Source organism: Gorilla gorilla, chromosome 8 (genome assembly GCF_029281585.2).
Source record: "Gorilla gorilla gorilla isolate KB3781 chromosome 8, NHGRI_mGorGor1-v2.1_pri, whole genome shotgun sequence".
Classification (NCBI taxonomy): Eukaryota; Metazoa; Chordata; class Mammalia; order Primates; family Hominidae; genus Gorilla; species Gorilla gorilla.
The window spans coordinates 64765918-64788498 of NC_073232.2; the positions used below are offsets into that span (position 1 = coordinate 64765918).

The window sequence follows — 22581 nt, forward strand, 5'->3', positions numbered from 1 at the left end:
TGTCTGTTTTTGTACCAATACCATGCTGTTTTGCAAATAACCCTATTTTCTTTATAAATTACCCAGCCTCTGGTATTCCTTTATAGCAATACAAGTGAACAAATCCATTTCCATATCTTGGCTATTGTGAATAATTCTCTGATGGAAGTGCAGAATTTCCACTTTAATTTCTTTTGATATATACACAGAAGTGGGATTGCTGGATTACATGATAGTTCTACTTTTAATTTTTTGAGGAACCTCCATACTGTGGCTGTACCATTGGACATCCCACCACCAGTGTACAAGGATTCCTATTTCTCCACATCCTCATAAACACTTGTTTTCTTTTCTATTTTTGATCATGGTCATCTAAACAGGTGTGAAATGTTATTTCACTGTATTTTTGACTTACGTATGTCCAATGATTAATGATACTGAACAACTTTTTATATACCTGTTGGCTATTTGTATGTCTTCTTTGGAAAAATGTCTATTCAAGTTCTTTGCTCACTTTTAAATCATGTTTTGTTTTGCAGATTTTTTCTATTGAATTATAGAAGTTTCTTACATTTTGCATATTAACACATTACCAGACAAATTGTTTGCAGAGATTTTTTCCCGTTCTTTAGGTTGCCTTTTCACTCTAATTGTTCTTTTGTTGTACAGAAGCTTTTGGATTTGATGTGGTCTCACTTGTCGATTTTTGCTTTAGTTGCCAGTGCTTTGCTATCATATCCAAGAAATCACTGCCAAGACCAATGTCAAGAAAATTTTCCATTAGTTTTTCTTCTAAGAGTTTTATAGTTTCAGGTATTAAGTCTTCAATCCAGTTTGAGTTGATTTTGTGTATGGTAGAAGATATAAGACCTATTTCATTCTTTTGCATATAGATACTCAGTTTTTCCCACAGCATTTATTGAAGAAACTATCCTTTCCCCATCACATATTCATGGCACTCTTTTCAAAGATCAGTGGACCATATACACGTGAATTTACTTCTGGGCTCTCTATTCTGTTTCATTTGGCTGTATGTCTTTATGCTAGTACTATACTGTTCTAATTACCATAGACTTTGTAACATAGTTTGAAATCAGGAAGTGTGATGCCTCCAGCTTTGTTCTTCAAGACAGATTTGGCTATTCACAGTCTTTTGTGGCTCGCTTGGGAAGTTTAGGATTGCTTTTACAATTTCTATAAAAAAAAATGCCATTAGGATTTTTCTGGGATATCATTGAAATCTACAGATTACTTTGAGTAGCATGGACATTTTAACATTAAGTCTTCAAAACCATGATTACAGGATGTCTTTCCATTTATTTGTGTCTTCTTCAATTTATTTCATCAATTCTTTATAGTTTTTAGTGGTTAAGTCTATTCCTGTTGTTCCATTTATTATAAATTGGATTGTTTATTGATCTTTCTCACGTATTTCATTGTTTGTATATAGAAATGCAAATGATTTTTACATGTTAATTTTGTATTCTACAACTTTACTGAATTTGTTAATTAATTCTAATAGCATTTTTGGTGGATTCCTTAGGCTTTTCTACATATAATATTATGTAATCTGCAGATAGACACAAAATATATTATATTTTGTGCAGATAATTACCAGAAATTTTGATGCTTATTCAATCTAGTAATCGGAAGAGATTTAGGTTTCAACAAAAGTGATAAACTTTAAAAATGTGCCTTGACACTATTAGTTTAAACAAAAAGAGAGAAAACCATCATAGTGGACACTATGAGGTTGCCTTTCAACATTCCTTCCATCCTCTTCCCTTTGTGTGCCAGCCCATGTAGTTTTCAAATTGTACACTGATTAATCTTAATCATTATATTGTCATCCCCTCTTGCCAATAATTAAAGAAACGAGATGTAAGCCAAGCAGCTTACAGCTTTTTCCTACAGACAGAGGTTATAGGAGAATGGACCCATGAAGATCTCTGTCTTCCTCTGGACCTCTGTGTAAGGATGTGAGGCCTGAACCAACCTAAGCATGAGGCTGACACATTAAACCAAGAGCATTGGCTGGAAGATGAAGCCAGAAGCTCTATAGCAAAACCAAAGCCTGTGCTACTTGAGGACCTCCAGCTACCATATTTTATCAAATCTAATACACTGCAAGGGTAAGATACCCCTTTATGCACCAGTAAGACAAGAAAAACACTGCCCCATGACATAATGCTTTCTTATTCCTTAGATTTTTTAAAAAACCTTCTTGCTGAAATAGCTTCTTTAGATTTATTTGGATATAGATTTTCATTACATATGCTTTCATACATAATAATAAGGAGCAGATGGAAAACAAATTTAAGGTCATCGCAAAACTTCTCACACTCAGTCTGGCTTTCCTTAGGTCTAGGTTTCTCCACATACTTTCCCTCCCTGTACCATCAAGATGGTTGAATACACATTTTTAAAAAGAATCACACACTGCTATCTTCAGGACTTTGTTCCAAACCAGTGATAACTAATCCTTCAAATATTGATGTGCATGCCCAAGTAATAACATCATTATATTCACTATTTGGCCAATAGTGATTATAAGATGCAGTCTGAGATATTAAAATATGGAAAATGCATATCTTAGAATTGCTGAAATACAGTATGTATGCCAATAAATGTCTTTATTTTTTATTACTTCAGTGGACCCTATCCACATAAAAACATGTCCCCTGAGAGGCTACCCTGCCTCCTGTCATCATTGCTGAATTACGTCTTTAGAACCATGTTGAACAACTAGAGAGCTGGAGCCAAGGAAAGTGTTCGAGTTGAAGGATTTTGTAAGGCAACAGTGATTTGCTGTTTGGATGGCGAATTATTCGTGCAACTTTCCACATTATTAGAAAGCAATTCTTGAAGAGGATAGAAACTGGTTGGCAGTAGATATCACAGTCATGGCCATATTACAATTCGTGGTCCAACTCACCCAAACTGAGTAATATTTGACATTACTTGTCTTAATACAAATTTAAGTTTGGTATTACTAGTTTAAAAGAAAATTTTCGAAAGTACTATGTAAGTACAGTGAGTGATGATCTGTGCTCTGGGTCATTAACAAGGGGGTGGGAGGTAGGTTTTTCATAGACTATGAGGTGTGGCAGTTAACTAGGGCCTGGAGGCTATCTTTATAAATTAGAGAACAAGTTAAGAGTAAACATATTTCAGTTAATAATATTATTTTTACAAAAGAAATAATCTTATCTTGAAACTAAATATTCTTCAAAACCAGTTGTGTACAGCAAATGAGTTTTCAGCTTGAATCTCCTGATATTCTGTAACAGTCCTCCATGAAAACAAAACATTATTTAAACTCTCAAATACATTTTGATCTCTAGAGAAGACAGAAGACAATGACAGCAGTAACAAAAAATTTTTTAGAAGGCTATGTGACAGGCACTGTGTTATGCACTTAATACAGTGTCCTATTTAATCTTCACCTATGAAGTGGGCAATTTTAATATCACCATTTTATTAAATATAAAAGAAAAAACTGAGGCTTGAAAGTACTAGAGAACTTGCCTGCAGTTCTTCTGGGAAATGCAAAGCTGTGAATCCAACCTGGTCTTTTAATATCCTACACGTATTTGCTTTCCTTTATACTTCATTACTTTTCAACATCAATTTCTAAGGTGATATAATAAAGCCAAGGACCTCTTCTAGGTCTTCTCAGGCAGATCAAAAAGTACTTTACCCAACTCTCCAGTGTGTTCAGTGAGCTAATACTGATTTAAATATATAACCTGCTCAAATTTTTTAGATCCTCCAGCAAACTGGGATATGGGAGAAATGTTTGATAGGTGCATAACTTAGGCACTGAGTAAAGGATTGGCAACATTTAAATATTTTCTTGAAATTTGTGCTGACTTTTGGGGTCCATTTTTAATAGACAATATCTGGTTGTATATAAATATGGAGAAAGAGAAAAAGACAGAGAGAAATAATGATAGAGGTGGTTATAGGCACATGGATATAACTTTAGGGTCTTGAAAATCCATAACGTATTTCTCAATACCAATATTCATGGCCGCCTATGGGCATAAGGTTGGGCAATCCTAGGTTCAAGTTCTTGCTAACTGGCTGAGTGACCCTGGGCAAGTTACTTAACTTATCTGAGTTTAATCCCTTCATCTATCAAATAGGGAAAGCATTATTAATGCTTTCCTTTGACAACTGTTTTGAAGTTTTGGAATGGTATACGTAATGTGCCTTACACAATGTTGATACATTCTTATACTCATTCATTCATACATTTCTCCACTTAACATTCACTGAGCATCTACTACACTCCAGGCACACTTCTAAGTATTAAGGATAAGGTAATAAACACTCAAACAAAATAAGATACCTACCGTTCCCCCATAAACTATATGATTTTGTGAGGGGAAACTACATTAAATTTGAAAATTATACAAATATATGTAAAAGTACAACTGAGATAAGTGTGCCTGGATGCAGCAACCAACTGAAAGAGCTCCCAATAGCCACAGCTGAAACAATTTGAATAATGAAAGTATTATTGGGTTATAACCCGAAGTGTAAAATAAATATTCATGAGTCAACACTGATTTAAATAAATAATTAAATAAATAAATACGGGCAAAGAGACAAATCTCCCATGCAGAAGAATTCCAAATAATATATGCAGATACTATACCCAAAAGGAGAATGAACATAACTTTCCACTTCTTGGATGTGGGCTATGCAGAGTGACTTCCTTTCAAAGAGTACAATATGGAAAGGGAAAGGAAAGGGTAATTTTTCAATGGAGAAACCTGACAAACACTATTTCATCTAGATGATCAAAGTCAACATCAACAGCCATATATCACGTTGCTAGAATATACCCTTGATAGAATGTCATAAAGGCAGCATTTTACACCTGTGATCTTCCTACCAAAAACCTGTAACCCCAGTCTAATAATGAGAAAAACATCAGATAAATTCCAATTATGGGACATTGTGTAATATACTTGATCAGCACCCCTCAAAACTGTCAAGGTCTTCAAAAACAAAGTCTAAGAAACTGTCACAGCAAAAAGAGATCTTAAGTAGACATGATGAATAAATGTATATGGTATCCTCGATGAGACGCTATGATAGAGAATATGAAGTAAAATCTAATGAAATCTGGTTGAAGTATGGATTTTGGTTAAAAATGAATAACCATATTGCCTCATCTATGATAACATGTGTACTGTGCTAATGCTATATTAATAATAAGGGAAACAGGGTGTTGGGTATATAGAAACTGCTCTGTCTTTACAATTTTTCTGTAAATTTAAAGCTCGTGTAAAAATAATGTTTATCTTAAAGAAACAGTTGCAAAAAAATCTAGAATGTACTTGTCCTACACCTTAATAAACATTCCTTCAAAAGTTAAAAAAAAAAAGTTCCCCTAAAGAGAGGAGTAGGGAAGTAGTAGAGCAGGCAATTGCTAGATTTGACTTTTGTATGTGTAGGTATATAAATGGCTTCCTGAGGCAGTCCTGGTGAAGCTGAGTTAAGACTCATTAAAGAGTAGCTACTGTTTTTATTCTGATAAGCTTTGTTTGTTTAATAAAAAAAAGGATCTTTGCCTCTTTATCTATAAATCTACACTACTAGAGTCACTCATTGAGTTAGCCTAGCAAAGGACCATTGCCTGATTGCCTGGGAGAGAATAAGGTATATAAGTGTGAGTTCTCTCCAAGACACCACCATTAGCCATCAGTCTACAGAGGAAATCAATGTGTATTAAATGCTTATGTGCTCAGCAAGGCAGCAATCTTTACATAGAGTATCCATCTGACTCTTTGTAGCACTCCCAAAGATAGGTATGAAAAACCCATTTTACAGATGAGGAAACTAAGGTTCAGAAATGATGTGGCTAGACCTGCCAGAGCTCAAAATTAAAGCTTTGACTCCTGCTTTTTCTATACCACCTATAATAATTTGTTTATATTGTATGCCATGGAGAGCATAGACCTAATGAGATAAAATCAGTTTTAAAGGCTTGCCTTGGTCACAGTTACATAAGAATATATATATAAGAATATATAAAGTTTATAGGATGATAAAAATGTCAATCGACTATTCTGCTAATTTTTTTTAAGTATAGTAAAAAATAACTCCTCTGGCATAAAGTCAGCAGTCAGATGTTTGAACTCAGAGGAACTTAGCAAAGTAGGTCTTGCTGATTTAAGTGTGCCTTTAATTGGTGCTTTGGTTGAATGTCCTTTTTGCAGCAAATGAATCCACAATAACTATCATTAACATGAAGCTCACTTTCCAACTGAGTGAACAGAACTGGGTGAGGTTGTAAAGTGTGGTTGTTCCATTTTCAGTGGTGCTTCATTGTGTGAAGTTAATGCATTAGAAGTAATCCATGTGGACAGGCCAAAATATTTCCAGCAAAAAAATCCAGAAACATTTTGGTTGGCCAAAGCAAACACAATCTGGGATGCATTTTAAACCATGAGATGGCTTCCTCTCCAATCCTCCTACTCCAAGATTTAGATATAATAACACTGTCATGAGCTCCAAACATACATTTAAATTTATGTTTTGACACAAACTCAATGTACTGTGAGCCCTTTCACTTTCTGTTTTATATCTTTGTCAGTAACGAATAAAGGACTCGCTCCTTCTTCTCTTATTACTAAATCCTTCTGAATAATGAACTAATCATATTATTGGAACTCATGTTTTACTTAAATAATTTACAGTTAACATTCATTGAATACTTACTGTACACCAGACGATAGACTAAATGTTTTATAGAATTATCTTAATTAATCCTCAAAATACCCCATTTTATTTAAAAAGAAAAAGCAGTTAAGAAACATGGAGAGCAGTTTCAGACATTTCAAAATGCTTCAAATAGTGGATAGAGTGTACATCATGTGAATTACATCTCAACAAAACCGTTTTAAAATAGATCTATATCTATCATCTATCTATCTATCTCTACCATCATCTATAAGTGAGATCCAGAAGAGAATATAGGGAATGGTGCAGAGGCGATAGTAAAGAGATAGCAGCTGATCATTTCTAGCACTGAATAAAGTCTAAGTTCTCTTAGAGGAAGCCCTAGATACACTCTAGTGAATCTGCAAAATAGTGAGAAAATTTTAACAGAATGTATACATTGGAAGTCCTCCTTTATCTATCCCCTCAATCCTCTTTCACAAACCACTACTAGTAAAATTTGATGTATGGGAATACATATATAACTATATATTTATGCAAATACATTATCCAGTTTGCTATGCATGTGTTTTTGCTTTCTTTTGAATTATTAAAAGGTATCATACAATAGAATTGCTGTGCAATTTTCTATTTTCCTGTAACAACAAACTATGAGGATCTTGACATGTAATTCTATATGAATCCAGGTTTTTATTTATTGTAAGGTTTTCCATTTTTAATGCTATTTAAAATAATCTGTTAATTTTTGTCAAATTCATAGAAAAATAGAGATTTTCATGATCCTCTCAAAAACAAAACAAAACAAAAATACTCCATTTTATTTTATGTTATTTATTTATTTTTTAAATACTCCATTTTAGAGAGAAAAAAATTTAAATAATTTCATCAAGATTTCACAGCTAGTGAATAGGGGTTCTAAATTTGAAGTAAGCAGGAAATCCAGCTTGAGGGCCCAAATGCTTAGCCCCTGCACCTTCCTACCAGGTACTTAGTAGTGTTACTACTCAGCATGTCTTCCCAGTGCACTCCAGTACTGACCTCCCAGTTCAAACCTAGAACTCACCAAGTTCTAATGTCAGAATTGAAGTTTAGGAGTTTCTTATCTCAGTTCCCTATGTTCTCCTCCAAACTGATCCTTTTGCCAGCCCTGTCTGTATAGGTCATTTCCTTATGAGACTCAATTACCTCAATTACTGAAAGAGAGAGTCAGACTAAAAACTTTTCCAAATCTCATATTCTCTCTCTTTTCCTGTTCATTGGAACTTCTGATTTGATGGTCCACACAAAAGTTCACTCTGAGCTTCCTACTTACCAGAACTTTAACCTCATCAAGTGCACCTGCCCTCTAGGAGTCATGGTACAACAAGTTGGTAGAATCACAGTCACAGAATGAAAGAATCACAAGATCTTACCACTGGAAGGGAAGTTAATAGTTACAGGGTGCTGATGAGTACCCAGGTGATGAGGGGCAACACAAAAGCAGAGGTCAGTAGCCCCCAATGGCATTCCTTCCTAAAGCCAGACTGAACTTAGCTGCACATCAAGGCATTTATACCCAAGTTCTGTTTCTTTCCCTGATTATTTCGGTAGAACAAAATGTAAGAAGGAGATTGGTGAACACTAAATAAAGATTTTAAAAATGAAAAAGAAAAGAAGGCAAGAGAACATCAACTGCCACCACCCTACCGGCAGAGAGTGAGGAAGAAAAAACATTTGCCTGCTACTTAAAATATGTCCATTCTGCTCTATGCACTGTAAAAAGCATTCTTTTAAAAAAGAACAAAAAGTAAACAGCCACTCTTCAGCAGCCTTCTATATATATGTATACATATATATACATATACATATATACATATACATATATAGAAGGCTGCTGAAGAGTGGCTGTCATATATATATGAGTATATATGTCATATATATGAGTGCTGAAGAGTGTCATATATATCATATCATATATATATGTCATATATAAGAGTGCTGAAGAGTGTCATATATATGACATATATATGTCATATATATATGAGTGCTGAAGAGTAGCTGTCATATATATGTCATATATATGATATATATATATAATATATATATATGATAGGTTAAAACAAATGGCAGTGAGCAACCCCAGACTTCTCTTTTTTTTTGACCCAACTCTGTTCCTACACACCAAATTCAATTGGTTTAAACATCTCTTTACCAACCACTTTACTTAGCAACCTCATCACCAATAGCAGTATGTAGATTTAACTTTTTAGAATAATATTCTAGATACTACTGAGATGTCTTACTGTCAAAATTCCAATAATACTGAAATGAATATATTTTTAGTTGTCCAAGATTTTTCTTTTATAGTAACCTTTTTTAAATGAAGGCAACTTTCTATCAAATGTCTCTGAGAATAATTCTTTGACAATCTACCTTCAGAATTTGTTGCTTCTGTTTCAGAGTTGCTGTTTTAAAAATACTTATTAATTTTGTCTGTTCGTTTCTTAATTTATCACCCCTGTTTGATTACTGTCAAATTTCAAATGTAGGTTTTATAGTAGTCTGCTTCCAGCAAGTGTGTATGTGTGTGTGTGTGTGTGTGTGTGTGTGTGTGTGTGTGTGTGTGTGGAGAGAGAGAGAGGGAGAGGGAGGGAGGGAGGCAGACAGGGAGAGAGAGAGAGTGTGAGAGAGAGAGAGAGGCAGGCTGTGTGAGGACTGCTGAAGTTTGCATAGTTCGTCCTCTGGGTGCTGGGGTTCCTCATGCTGCAGTCATAACCTACCTGGGCCCGTTGCCCACTTTTCTAGTGCCAAAAATCACTAGCAAAGTGCTCTTAGTGAGGCTTTAGAGAGCAGTATGCCCAGCTCTATCATTTCACCTCTCCAAGTGATTCTCCTCATCTGTAAAACAGGATCAGAAGACAGTCTTTCTAGACTTCCTTTCAATTGGAATATTCTGTGATCCAGAAAGCTGTAGTAGTCAGGGTGCTCCAGAGAAACAGAACCGGCAAGGTGTGTTTATATGTGTCTCTGTGTGTGCATGTGTGTGTGTAGATGTAAAATGTATATATGTATATGTGCACATATATATTTTACACACACAGCTCACTTATGGTACAAACACATGGATCATTTAATTATTTTAAGAAATATAACTTGGAGATTAATAACCCTACTTTACAAATAAGAACATTGATATTCAAAGACATTAAGACACCTTCCAAGGTCTCTTAGAGAGTCAAGGGCCAAAGCCTGTATGCTTTGCTGTACCCCAAGCTGGTTCCTGGTGTGACAATACTTTGCACAAAACATTTAACCTTATTATCTCATTTTCCTCCTCTTCTTCAAGACAGAAGAAATTGCACCCCCTGCTCTAACTACTTCCCAGAGTTGATATAAAGATAAAATACATATAACAACGTCTTAATTTCCACAGTGATCTATGAAACTCAAAGCATGAAGCTCAAAACACTCCACAGTGTAAATACATAATGTTTTTAACCAAGCCATGCAGATGGGCTTAGACTTTGTGACAGAAAACACTATGGTTTTCAAAGCAGTGTATTTTGAGACTACATAGAATCACAGTTTCATTTTTGTTTGCTAGGATAATGGAAGAAATACAGTTAATGTTGAAGACTCCTTTTAAAACTGATTAATATAAAATTAATATAGGTGAATATTTTTATTTCTTGTTAAATAAGGGGTAGAAATGCAGTTCTATTACATGAATATATTGCATAGTGTTAAGTCCGGGCTTTTAGTGTAACCATGACCCAAAAAGTGTATATTGTACCCATTAAGTAATATTAAGTAGTAATATCTCATCTCTCATCCCCCTCCTATCTCCCCACCCTTCCAAATCTAGGTAAATATTTAACATGAATCTGTCACTGGACTAAGCACTTGCCAACACATCTCTCCTCTGAGTTTCATGGGAACTCTATGAGGTGGGTGCTATTATTATCTCCATTTCTAGATGGGAAAATAGATGCTTTGAGAGTGAGATGACTTACCTGAAAGCAGGTAATCAGTGAGTAGTTGATTCGGGATATTAAAAACCCTAGCAACTGGGCTGCAAAACCCATGCTTTTTAACATTATACTCTACCAGCTTCTAATACTGACATGATTGTTGTTAAGATCCACTGAAAGTATAATGGAAACTGCAAAGCACATTTGAAAGGTTATTTTCCATTTTGCATAAGCTACAAATAACACAAATTGAGAATTCGGCTCCTCAAACATAACCTCAGTTTTGTTTGAAAGGTTAATATTCTTTTCACAAAAATCTTGCCATTAGTTTCAGATTTCTTTTTTTTCCATTTGAAAATGTATGAATGCATACAATTAGCATTTCAGTATTCCACTTTTGTTACTCTTAACTCTCAAGTTTTTCTTGTATTTATTAAGAAAATCAGGAAAAAAATGCCCTTTTTATTTTATTGATAAATGTTTTCTACTTGGATATAGAAAGTATGGATTTGACGAATTAGTCCTGATTTAAATTCTGGAAATTATAGTGGCCAGATCTAGTTTTTATTGTGAAAAAAATGAAAAAATACTGCCTAAATTGACGTAGTTAGCTTCTCAGAGTCATTCGTTAGTCATCTGTCAAATGTTTGTGTGGTGCACACACAAACACATGTGTATACTTATTTTAACTTTGCTTCCTCCAGTGTCCCCTACCTTTTGAAAAGAATATATCTCTTTTTATCAAAACTTAGTAAAATTAACTCAAAGAGATAGGTAATGACATGATCATTAAAAGAGAGGTTATGTGATAACTTTTTCTCAGGTCATTATATAAAAGCGAGTGCAGATTTTTCTATGAGAATTTGTTTCTTTACAGTAAAGAGAATGGAGCAGATTCTAGTACAGATTAAAGACCCGATGATCTGTAATTTTCTAACATGACTATAGGAATACACCAGATTTGGTAACTGGATTTCTTTTTCTAAAATTGCTCTTTTACACAAAATCAGTATTTGCTTTTATGTTGGTTGAGCTAAATAATATTTCTTTTAAAAAAAAAAACAAGACCACATTTAAAAATTCTAATTTCAAGAACACTCATTAAACAAAGGAGTAAGGATGAAAAGGAACAAGGAAAGGTGGGAGGTACTTAACTCAGGGTGAAAGGTCAGGGCCAGGCTAGCATCCCATTGTTACCATGGTTTTTAGATGTAGCCAGGGCTTTACATTAATTCTTAAGTTCTCATCAGATCCTACAATTATGTTATACTAAAACACCATTCTAATGTGCCAGGAGAACAAGATGCAATTTCCTAAAGCACAAAATAAAGGAGAGAGAGAGAGAGAGACAGAGAGAGAGAGAGAGAGAGAGAGAGAGAGAGAGAGAGTGTGTGTGTGTGTGTGTGTGTGTGTGTGTGTACCTGTGTGTGTGCTTAATCAACTCAACACTAGATGGCTCCAGTTACAAAACCAATATATTTTCAAAAATCTAAAACTCTGGGATATGACATTATGCAAACAGATGAATTCTAACCCACTGAATCAAATTCTGCTGTCTTCCAAAGTCTTGCAAACATTAAGAATAGCATTGAGCATTTAGGTTTGAAATGTTATGAATCTCCAAAGGAACAGGCATAAATCCTAGAAGTTCTTATTTCACAGATCAAAACAAGAAGTTGCACTGACATCACCTCAAAGGCTACAGATCTAATCTGCTTTGCAATCATCCCACTCTGTAAATACATGGTATTCTATTATTTTCAAGTCATTTTTACATATATCAATTCCCTTGACCCTCTCAACAATCAGTGAGGTAGATCAGGGATGTAGTTATTTTCCCCATGAAAGGCAAGGACTCAGACTCAGAAAAGGGGCAGAAACTTCCTCAAGGCTAAGTAGCTCATAAATCATAGTGTCTTGGGATTGAAGTGCTAAGGTCCCAACTCCTGGATCAGAGTACTTTCTAGTCAATAAGCAAGGAAAGAGAAGGAGGCTTTTGCACTACTCAGTGTGTCTGATGTGGCCCTTCAATTCTTTGAAATGCTCCCTTCCAGTGAATTAAACAACCCCACCCACCAACCCACCAAACACTCAAAAATAGAATGTTGAATTCCAAGGACACTGAAATCAATGAAGAGATTTTTTTTTTTTTTTGAGATGGAGTCTTGCTCTGTTGTCCAGGCTAGGGTGCAGCGGTGCGATCTTGGCTCACTGCAACCTCCACCTCCCAGGTTCAAGTGATTCTCCTGCCTCAGCCTCCCGTGTAGCTGGGATTACAGGCACCAGCCACCATGCCTGGTTAATTTTTGTATTTTTAGTAGAGACAGGGTTTTGCTATCTTGGCCAGGCTGGTCTCGAACTCCTGACCTCATGATCCACCTGCAAGAGATATTTTTATTGATCCAGGGCAGGGAGGATGGTGGCAGGGAAGGAAGCTTCTTATTCTTGGTAATCTTTGACTTTTAGTTATTTTTTTTTTAAGCTTTACGTTTTGCCTTCACCAGCAAAAATTAATGATTTTTACCTAAATGTACTCTGATAGTGAAAGCAAGATTCGTTAAAATCCATAAGCCAAATATTTCATGTATGAATGATTGATCATTGCAACCACCGAATGAGTACTTACTATGGAACTGGTATAGCCTATTTTTGTAAGTCTCTTCTTTTTTGAGCATTCTCATTTCAGCAAATAGTATCACCATCCAGCCAATGGCTGCATTCAGTAATTTGAGACTTGTCCTTTAGATGTCATGCCCCCCTCAGTTCCCATATCCTCTTGATGATTTACCTCCTACACATTTCACGGACCATGTCTACTTTTCTCTTTTCCCAGAGCCACCACCCTAATCTTAACTACCATCACCTGCCACCTCCCCTCTTACTGGTCTCTTTTAGATGCTTTGCCTCCTTCAAGTTCAAATCACCAACTTACTTGAATATGTACAAGAGTAAAATTATTCTAAGACAACCAAAAAAAAAAAAAAAAAGGAGAGAAGCAGGCAGTGTTATCCCATGGCAATTTATTCTCCACTCTACACCCAGAATCTATACAAATAGTCCACGTGGCTCCCCTTCTTCAGATGCTTCCGTGACTTCCTTCCCATTGGCCCTGGATAATGCTGGGAATCTCGTGATGGCCCTTTATGAATCGTCTGACTTGGCTACCTACTCCAGTCAATTTCCCCATCATTTTCCCTCTTGCCCTTCACAACCGACCTTCTACCAGTTTTTTGAATGTGCCTAACTCATGCGAACTCAGGGCATCCATATGAGCTATTTCCACTCACTAGAATGCCCACCTCCCATCCACACATCCTTCAGGTCTCAGCTTAAATGTCTTGTGTTCTGGAAGGCTTTCCTCAAGTACCTCCCAACCCACCCAGCCCTACACAAGGTTAGGTCCCTATGTTTTATGTTCTGTTTAGCATTCTGTACTTCTCCTTCATAACACTTATTACAACTATAATTAGTTAATCATTGGGGTATATGCTTAATGTGTGTACCTTCCATCTGGTCTGTTAACCACTGAATCCCTTAAGACTAGCACAGTATTTTCCAAACGCTTAAAATTGTGATCCACAATAAAAAGTAAAGTTTACTTCATAACCAATACACACAGATAGATACATAATTAGAAAAAAAGTTTCATAAATAGTATTACCCCTTTCTTTTTTGTTTTTTGGTTTTTTTGTTTGTATTTTTTTTTTTGAGACAGTGTCTCGCTCTGTCACCCAGGTGCAGTGGCCCAACCTCTGCTCACTGCAAGCTCCGCCTCCCAGGTTCACGCCATTCTCCTGCCTCAGCCTCCCGAGTAGCTGGGATTACAGGCACCCACCACCACGCCCAGCTAATTTTTTGTATTTTTAGTAGAGACAAGGTTTCACCGTGTTAGCCAGGATGGTCTTGATCTCCTGACCTGGTGATCCGCCTGCCTCGGCCTCCCAAAGTGCTGGGATTACAGGCGTGAGCCACCGCGCCTGGCCAGTATTACCGTTTCTAGATGCAATTCACTTGATATTTTCTGTTCTATTTTAATATGTTAGATACAACCCACTTTATTGATTTTATAGCCTACTAATAGACTCAAATCTCATTTTAAGTAATCACCTTTCTAATGCAACACTTAGCAGAGAGAAGTTTCTCAGTAATTGTTTGTAGAATAAAGTAATAGAAAATTCACATTTACCAGCCACTATCTAAACCGGTTTATTTTTACAAAGTAAAGGCAAACCTTGCCATCCTGGGTACAGTTAGCTCTCTTGATTAGACTGATGAGATCAAGGTCATAAATTTGATCTCATTCTGATGGATTGGTTTCTCTGTCCCAGGGCCACAGACTTTCTCTCTAAGTAGCCCTCAGAAAAAGAAAGTCTGATCCATTGTTTTTATTTTTATTCCTGATCAGTGTATTCCTATCCTTGTAACAAAATGGTTTAAAAAACAAAAGCAATAAAAATAGAAAGCAATAACCTAATAATTCATTACTACCAAATTCATTACTACCACTGGCTGTTAGGAGTAATATATGAATTGTCCTACCGAAATCATCAGATTTTGGGTTAATGCGATTGTAGTCCCGCCCTGTTGAATGCCAGGATCCATCAAATAAGCAACTGACATATTTTTAATAACTGGTTACAATAGACTGAATGTTTGTGTTTCTCCTAAAATTAATATGTTGAAACCCTAACCCCCAATGTGATGGTATTTGGAAATAGGTCCTTTTGGAAGTAATTATGGTTAGAGTAGGTGATGAGGCTAGGTCCCTCATGACCCTCATGACCTAGGTCCCTCATTTTAAAAATAGGTGCCCTTATTTTTAAAAAGGAGAAGACATGAGATCTCTCTTTCTGCATGCATGCACCAAGGAAGGCCATGTAAGGACATAACCAAAAAGAGGGTCCTGCTGGCACCCTGATTTTGGATTTCCAGCCTCCAGAACTATGAGAAACAAGTGTTTGTTGTTGAAGCTACCCACTGTATGGTTTTCTTTTTGTTTTCTTTTGTTTGGTTTTTAGATGAAGTCTCACTCTGTTGCCCAGGCTGGAGTGCAGTGGCATGATCTTGGCTCATTGCGAACTCCACCTCCCGGGTCCAAGTGATTCCCCTGCCTCCGCCTCCCAAGTAGCTGAGACCACAGGTGTGCACCACCATGCCCAGCTAATTTTTTTGTATTTTAGTAGGGATGGGGTTTCGCCATGTTGGACAGGATGGTCTCAGTCTCCTTACCTTGTGATCCACCTGCCTCAGCCTCCCAAAGTGCTGGGATTACAGGCATGAGCCACCACACCCAGCCTTGTATGGTATTTTATTATAGTAACCTGAATGGACTGAGACTCTAGTTAATATCGTTCCTTTTACCTGTTGTGTTTTGGTGTTTCCATCAGATGCCTAAAAATCCTAGCTTTCCTTTCTTCATCTCCACTTATCACCATCTAAGCCCCTATCACAAAAAACAATAAAGGAAACCCTCTCAAAACTGTCCATCTTACAACATCAACAATTCTTTATTGGACCGGGCAAACTCAAAGAATTCCCCACTCAATTGGGAACCATGCAACCCCAGACTGAGCTTTCACTAGGAAACCATCAGGGCTACTTTGTGAGGGAATCCCTTCCCAAGAAGGAAGTAGAGGGATGTGTCCCTCATTCAGCTATCTAGCTGGGTGGGGCATAAATGCTTTCTCTAGGTCTAACATCAGGGGAGCAATTCTGGGGTAAAACAGTTGTTCCTGGGGTGTTTTTGTTAAACCCTATCATCCATTGCTATGGGAAAATGGTAAATCATTTCATGTTTGAGAACTGAAATAATTCCATGTTTGAGAACTAAAAACTGTAAGCAGAACTAGCATTCCAACAGTATCTTTTATCTCTTCTCTTACATATTCATAGATGTGCTTAATTGATGGATCTTCCTTTGCGTCTATATTATAGAAGGATTGCTTGTTTTGTGCTTTTCTATAGACAAAAATGCTCTCTTAATAGTTGGTTCCTAGAAAATTAGACTCCTTTTACTAGAACTAAAGGCAAGTAGGGGTATCCTCTAATTCTAGTTTTGGAATGTGTGGTTTCCAAGCTCTTAAACCAAAATTTACTCAAAATTAGGAAGGTTTTGGTTCTTCTTCCTTTTTTAAAAGTGGGCTTTATTACCCTTAGGGATTTCTTCTGTAGACTACAGCTCTTACCAGAGAACTCAGAGTATAATGTTTGTATTTCTGAAAGCACCATTTCTCTATTTTTCAAGAAACTCAGTTACCACTGAGATTTCAGGCAATGAACAATAGCATCAGCTATCATATAACCCCAGTATGTAGCGGATTATTGTGCTTCTCACACAGTGGCCTCCTCTTAAAATCTAAATGAGCAGCTTGTATACAAAGAAGTATGCTTTCCCCAACCTGATCTGGTCTAAATCTATCTACTTTGTTATATAAATGCTTTGTGTATTTTCTGTTTGTAAGTCAGCATTTATCTACGTACTTGACCTAAAACTCCACACTTTACTCCATGTAATATAGTGATATAAAAAGTGTAAAACAAAGAAATATTCTCCTAAATTACCTTAGCCATAATATCACTTTGGCATAGTAAAAAACAAAGGAACTAACATAAAGGAAAGCTTAGGTATCCAATTGCAGTGAGTTTTTACTTTTTAAATATATCGTATAAGCCAATAAAATATCTTCAAAATAATATTTACCCCAACATTTTTACAACATTTATTTTAATTTTATAAACAAATAACAAAGATAGTTTTAGTAGATTATATCTGGGCTGTAGTGACCCAATTATCTGGTCAAAGGGCTGCATGGATGCAAGAGACAGGGTGAGTTAAAGTTTAACTCCCAGGAATTGTAAACCAAACCTAAAGCCACTGAACCTTTGGAGTTTGATATGACGATTAGAGCATAACCCGAGTGACACGCTGAATTCGCCATAATCAAGGAAACCTTTTCCGGGTGGGGATCTCTGAAATTACTCAGGTATGATCCATGTGTTTTGCTTTTTTCTATTTCAACTCTGTGAAACTGTGTATTGTGGTATCAGTGGGAATGCAGTGAAAACAGCTTTTACCCTCTTCTGTTATCGAGCCTAATTCAAAGAATTATCTAGCTTGTTTTTAGACTAATGAAACAACCAGAAAACAAAAGAATATATTGGAATTATTATATAATCTCAAAATGAGATAGCTGCCAGGATTTAATAAATTTCTGTAGACTTACCACGGAGGGTTCAAGAGTGGAGCCAATGTTGTGAGAAGTTTATTTAGCTCTAACCAGACAGCAGGGAGAGTTGTGGTTGAGTGCCTGTCCCAATCCTAGGACCCTGAGAAACAAAAATATAATTAACAAAAGAAATAGTATTAACATCACCGGCAGATTTTGAGTTCTGTGTGTGGGTCATAATTCCTATCATACTTTAGACTTCATATATTCAATTATCTCCAGAGCTACTACCACCATAAAAAAGAAAGTCTTGGTACAACTCTTGCGATTCCGCCTGCCATTATCTTGCTAACCAAAGGAATGTTTAAACTATTCACTTTTGATTCTGACCAAAAAAAATTATGGAAAATGACTGGTTTTCAGCGTGTTAAATCTGAACCTTGGAATGGCTAATTATTATATTGTTTCCACAATTTGGGCAACTGTGCTGAGGTGGATATATTTTCACATTTTTTTTGTGTACTCCAAATACATTATAATGGTATTTTAGCTAAAGAAAGAAATCAATCTGGACATTTACCAAAAATATCCCATTTTTACCAGAAACCCCCTAAACTCTCTGACTTTTTGTCATGATTACCTATGTAAGTTCCAAGAAGAAAGGATTCCAAACCAAACGATTTTATTTACTATAGGACTTTTCAGATATGTATTGTATATCTCCAGGAAGATGAAGAACACAGCATTACTTGCACATTGTGCAGGATTAGTGTTTTATAGATCGTATTTTGGCAAATTCAGCTCTAGTTATAATTTAGGAGCATCAAAAAATGTGTTGGTCTGCTCTGAAATTTTCTTTATAACGTGTGCTATGGAGCACGCAATGGGAGCACAGGTCTGGAAATGACAGTGATATCACTTATTTGTCAAAGCAGTAAGGTTTTGCCCTGCTAAATACAGAGAAAGAGACAAATGACTTATAAGGTTCATACTTTCTGGAATAACATTGAATCTGCCCATTTCAGACAACTCTTAACATTTTACTGTTCTATTTTACTATTTATCGATTTTAAGGGAAAAAAGAAGACAGCTGGCAAGGAAAATAAATATTGTTGTGTGGGCAAACATTATAAAATGACATAATGGATATTAAAACACTATAAATACTTTGTTCTTATTTTCTACTGCACTAATGCCAAGGTGGTTTTATGTCGTTTCAAATATCAACATTTCCTACACTATATTCAGTGGATGTTAATAAATGTGGCTCAAAAGAAAAGCAACTCCATTGTCAAGTAAGTTGAGGAAACGGTGTTAGAAAAGTTATAGCAGGTCTTGTTACCACATGAGTGTTTTGAGTAATAATGATAACAAGCATCTGTGAAGCACTATATTATCGGGTCTACTTCTAAGTTCTCTCCATGCATTATCTCATGTTATTCTTGGAACAACTCTATGGTGTGATACTATTATAACAGTTTATAAATGGGAAAATGGAGGCACAGACAAGTTACCTAACAGGCTCAGCTACTCAGTTAGCAAGTGGCAGAGCCAGGCTCCTTTGTCTGGTAGTCTGATCCAGAGCCCAAGCACGTAACCATTATATCATACGCTCGAGCACTGGGGACTCATGACACATGCAAATATTGTCATTTATCACAACTATCTAAGAGAGTAGGCAATGTTTTGTTTCCTGGGCTTAATTTACAACAGAACATCTTCTTTCAGGAACATCTATCAATATCTCTCAAAATTGGCATTTCTCAGAATACAGAACAAGAAAGACCAAATCGCTTTTATAGCCCATGTCCAGCATTCAGAACAATCAGAATCCATTGAAATAATCACAGTTGAAAAATCTAAAGGACTTTAGAGTCTAGTCTTCCACCAAATAGGACTATGCCTATCTGAGAAACTTTTAAAATTAATTACGGAAAGAACACTAGGCTTTTTGCCTCGACACAGCTAAGTGGAAATGCCTATTGTAAAACTCCCTAGGTTTGTGACCTTGGGCATATTGTTTGACTCCACTGAATCTCAGATTCCTCAAGTGTGAAATGGGGGTAAGATCTGACCCATAGTATTTTGTGAAGTTTAAATTAGATGATAAAGCAAAGGAGAGAAATGTGGTCCCCGGTACTTAAGAATTCAGCAAAAACCCCACTTCCCTTTTCATTTTCCTATTTGTAACAACCTCCAGAAAAATTTTCTAAAATTGCCCAAGTATACCTGTTAGGCTTTGTTTTTCAAAACAATACTAATAAAGTTGAAATCATAAACTGTACATAAAAAATTTTGATTAATCACAAATAGTAGCACTATTCCATTTATTCAGAGAAAGACAGTCTGTAAATTTTTTTAGTATTAAAGCACACACACAGAGTATATTTTTATTTTAGAGATTATTGCTGAAGAAAACTCTTAGGTATAAAACCCCAACACCTTTTCACCCAAACCCATGGGACACCCTGACACAGTGCATGCTCATTTCATCATGGAGGCAGTTGATGTTAAAAATCTGTTTCAGTAACTGTCTTTTAAAAATTGCCATCCCTTAGAAAGCTGAGTAGTACTGTGGGTACTATTGCACAATGGTTTTCATTACCTTATGTGTCTCTAAAATGACTCAATAAGTTCAAACAAGACAGTATTGATCGACAGAGGATAAACACCATTTTATCTTATTCACAGAAACAGTAACCAGGCTCCTGCAAAGTGCAGCTCTCACAATCCAACTGCCTCCAGGAAAAGCATCTGGAAAAGGAGCAGCACCCTTGCGGTGACATTCTGTATTAGAAATCTGTATCCCATCTGCTCCTTGGCCTGATCCTGTAAAATCTGGAGAGTTATTAACAAATGTTTGCTGCTGATTCAACCAGGAAAGCTAGTTCATCATTTCATTTCATCAAATCTACTCCAACTAGGTTATCAGTTTTTTGTTGTTGATGATGGTTTGTTTGTATGAGATGGAGTATCGTTCTGTTGCCTAGGCTGGAGTGGTGGTGCAATCTCAGCTCATCACAACCTCCACCTCCTGGATTCAAGTGATTCTTGTGCCTCAGCCTCCCGAGTAGCTGGGATTACAGGCACACGCCACCATGCCAGGCTAACTTTTGTATTTTTAGTAGAGACGGGGTTTCATTATGTTGGCTAGGCTGGTCTCGAACTCCTGAACTCATGATCTGCCTGCGTCGGCCTCCCAAAGTGCTGGAATTACAGGCATGAGCCAACATGCCCGGTCTAGGTTATCAGTTTTAATGACCACTTAGAATTTTTAATTTAATAAACTAAAATTTTGTAATGAATATTTTTGATTGATGCAATCCAAAAATTAAAACATGCCCTTTTGTAAAAAATTATCGTCCTGTCTAAAATATGCTGGTATCTTGAGAGCTCTAATTTGATTTCTTTTAAACATATGTAAGCTAAGATTTTTATCCTATATAGATTTATATGTGGAGTTTTATGCATATATGTATTAACAATCACATGGAGAACATTTTCCAAGTTTGTTTATTCAATAGGAATTGGTCCCTGGTAATATTAAGAGAGAAATACTAATAAGGATGTAAGATAAATCCTTCTGATTTGCGCAGTTAAGTGCAATGCTCTGCTCCAGATGTAATATGACTAAAGAGAATTAACACATGACAATTTAGGCAGACAGAATGTCTAAGTGAGAGGATTGGTTTATAATTCTATAAAATCCCACCTGCAGTAGTGACGTAGTGATGCCTTCCCTTCCTCCAGCAATTAAAAACTATTCATTGTTTTAGGATGCCCAATTGATTTAAAAATCACTAGGTTTAAGTAGTAGAACTAACTACAATATCTTATTTCCATAGGATATTCTAGTTTATAAAGCTTTTCATATACAAGAACTTATAAAGATTTTTAATGGCAAATTTCTTATAGTTGATGTCAATTCAGTATGCCTAGTTTCTTCAAGGTAACTGTGTCAATATTCACCATTCCAATTGTACAAATCTGATTAACTGAAAGATGCTCCCACCTATCGTTTATAAGCCCAACTCTGTTTATGTAACACAATGATGTCCAACTTCACTGGACATTAACTAATGTACCTATCAGTTAAGAGGCTAGATGAGGCCGGGCACAGTGGCTCACGCCTGTAATTCGAACACTATGGGAGGCCAAGGCAGGCGGATCACCTGAGGTCAGGAGTTCAAGACCAGTCTGGCTAACATGACGAAACCCCATCTCCAGAAAAATACAAAAATTAGCCAGGCATGGTGGTGGGTACCTGTAATCCCAGCTACCCAGGAGGCTGAGGCGGGAAAATCACTTGAACCCAGGAGGCGGAGGTTGCAGTGAGCCGAGATCGCACCATTGCACTCCAGCCTAGGTGACAGAGTGAGACTCCACCTCAAAAAAAAAAAAAAAAAAAAAGAGTCTAAATGAAAACAGTGAAGAGAGGACATAAAGGTCCATGTGGAAGGTGAGAGAAGAACCACCCCCATATGGGACCTAGAAGAAAACAGCCCTAAAAAGATGTAATTATAACTCAGTCCAGATGCTGTGACTAGCACAGTGAAAGATATAAAGGAACAGAGGTTTATAAAATCTCCTACCTGCCTGGCAGGGGACTGGCAAAACATTGTGCACAAATGAAATTTTTTATTTCTATTGATTTTAGTATTCTATCCAGCTCTTCTACTTGGATTCGTTTAGTGCTTATCTTTCCATCTGGGGCCTTCAGCATGAACTAAAATGTACTTTAAATTATTAGATGTAATTAAACTCTAATGCCTCTGATTATTTGCAATGGA

At 36.3% G+C, this 22581-nt stretch overlaps 2 protein-coding genes across 3 annotated transcripts in view; one reads left to right on the forward strand and one right to left on the reverse strand.

Moving 5' to 3' along the window:
* The window catches only part of PRKG1 (protein kinase cGMP-dependent 1), a 1413735-nt gene extending 1395866 nt beyond the window's left edge, over nucleotides 1–17869 (reverse strand). The window contains exon 1 of the mRNA XM_055354062.2: nucleotides 17849–17869. The gene's annotated coding sequence lies outside the window, so the exon portion shown is untranslated. The remainder of the gene's footprint in view (nucleotides 1–17848) is intronic.
* The window catches only part of A1CF (APOBEC1 complementation factor), an 80573-nt gene continuing 75531 nt past the window's right edge, over nucleotides 17540–22581 (forward strand). For both annotated transcript variants that reach the window (XM_019035524.4, XM_019035525.4), the window contains exon 1: nucleotides 17540–17608. The gene's annotated coding sequence lies outside the window, so the exon portion shown is untranslated. The remainder of the gene's footprint in view (nucleotides 17609–22581) is intronic.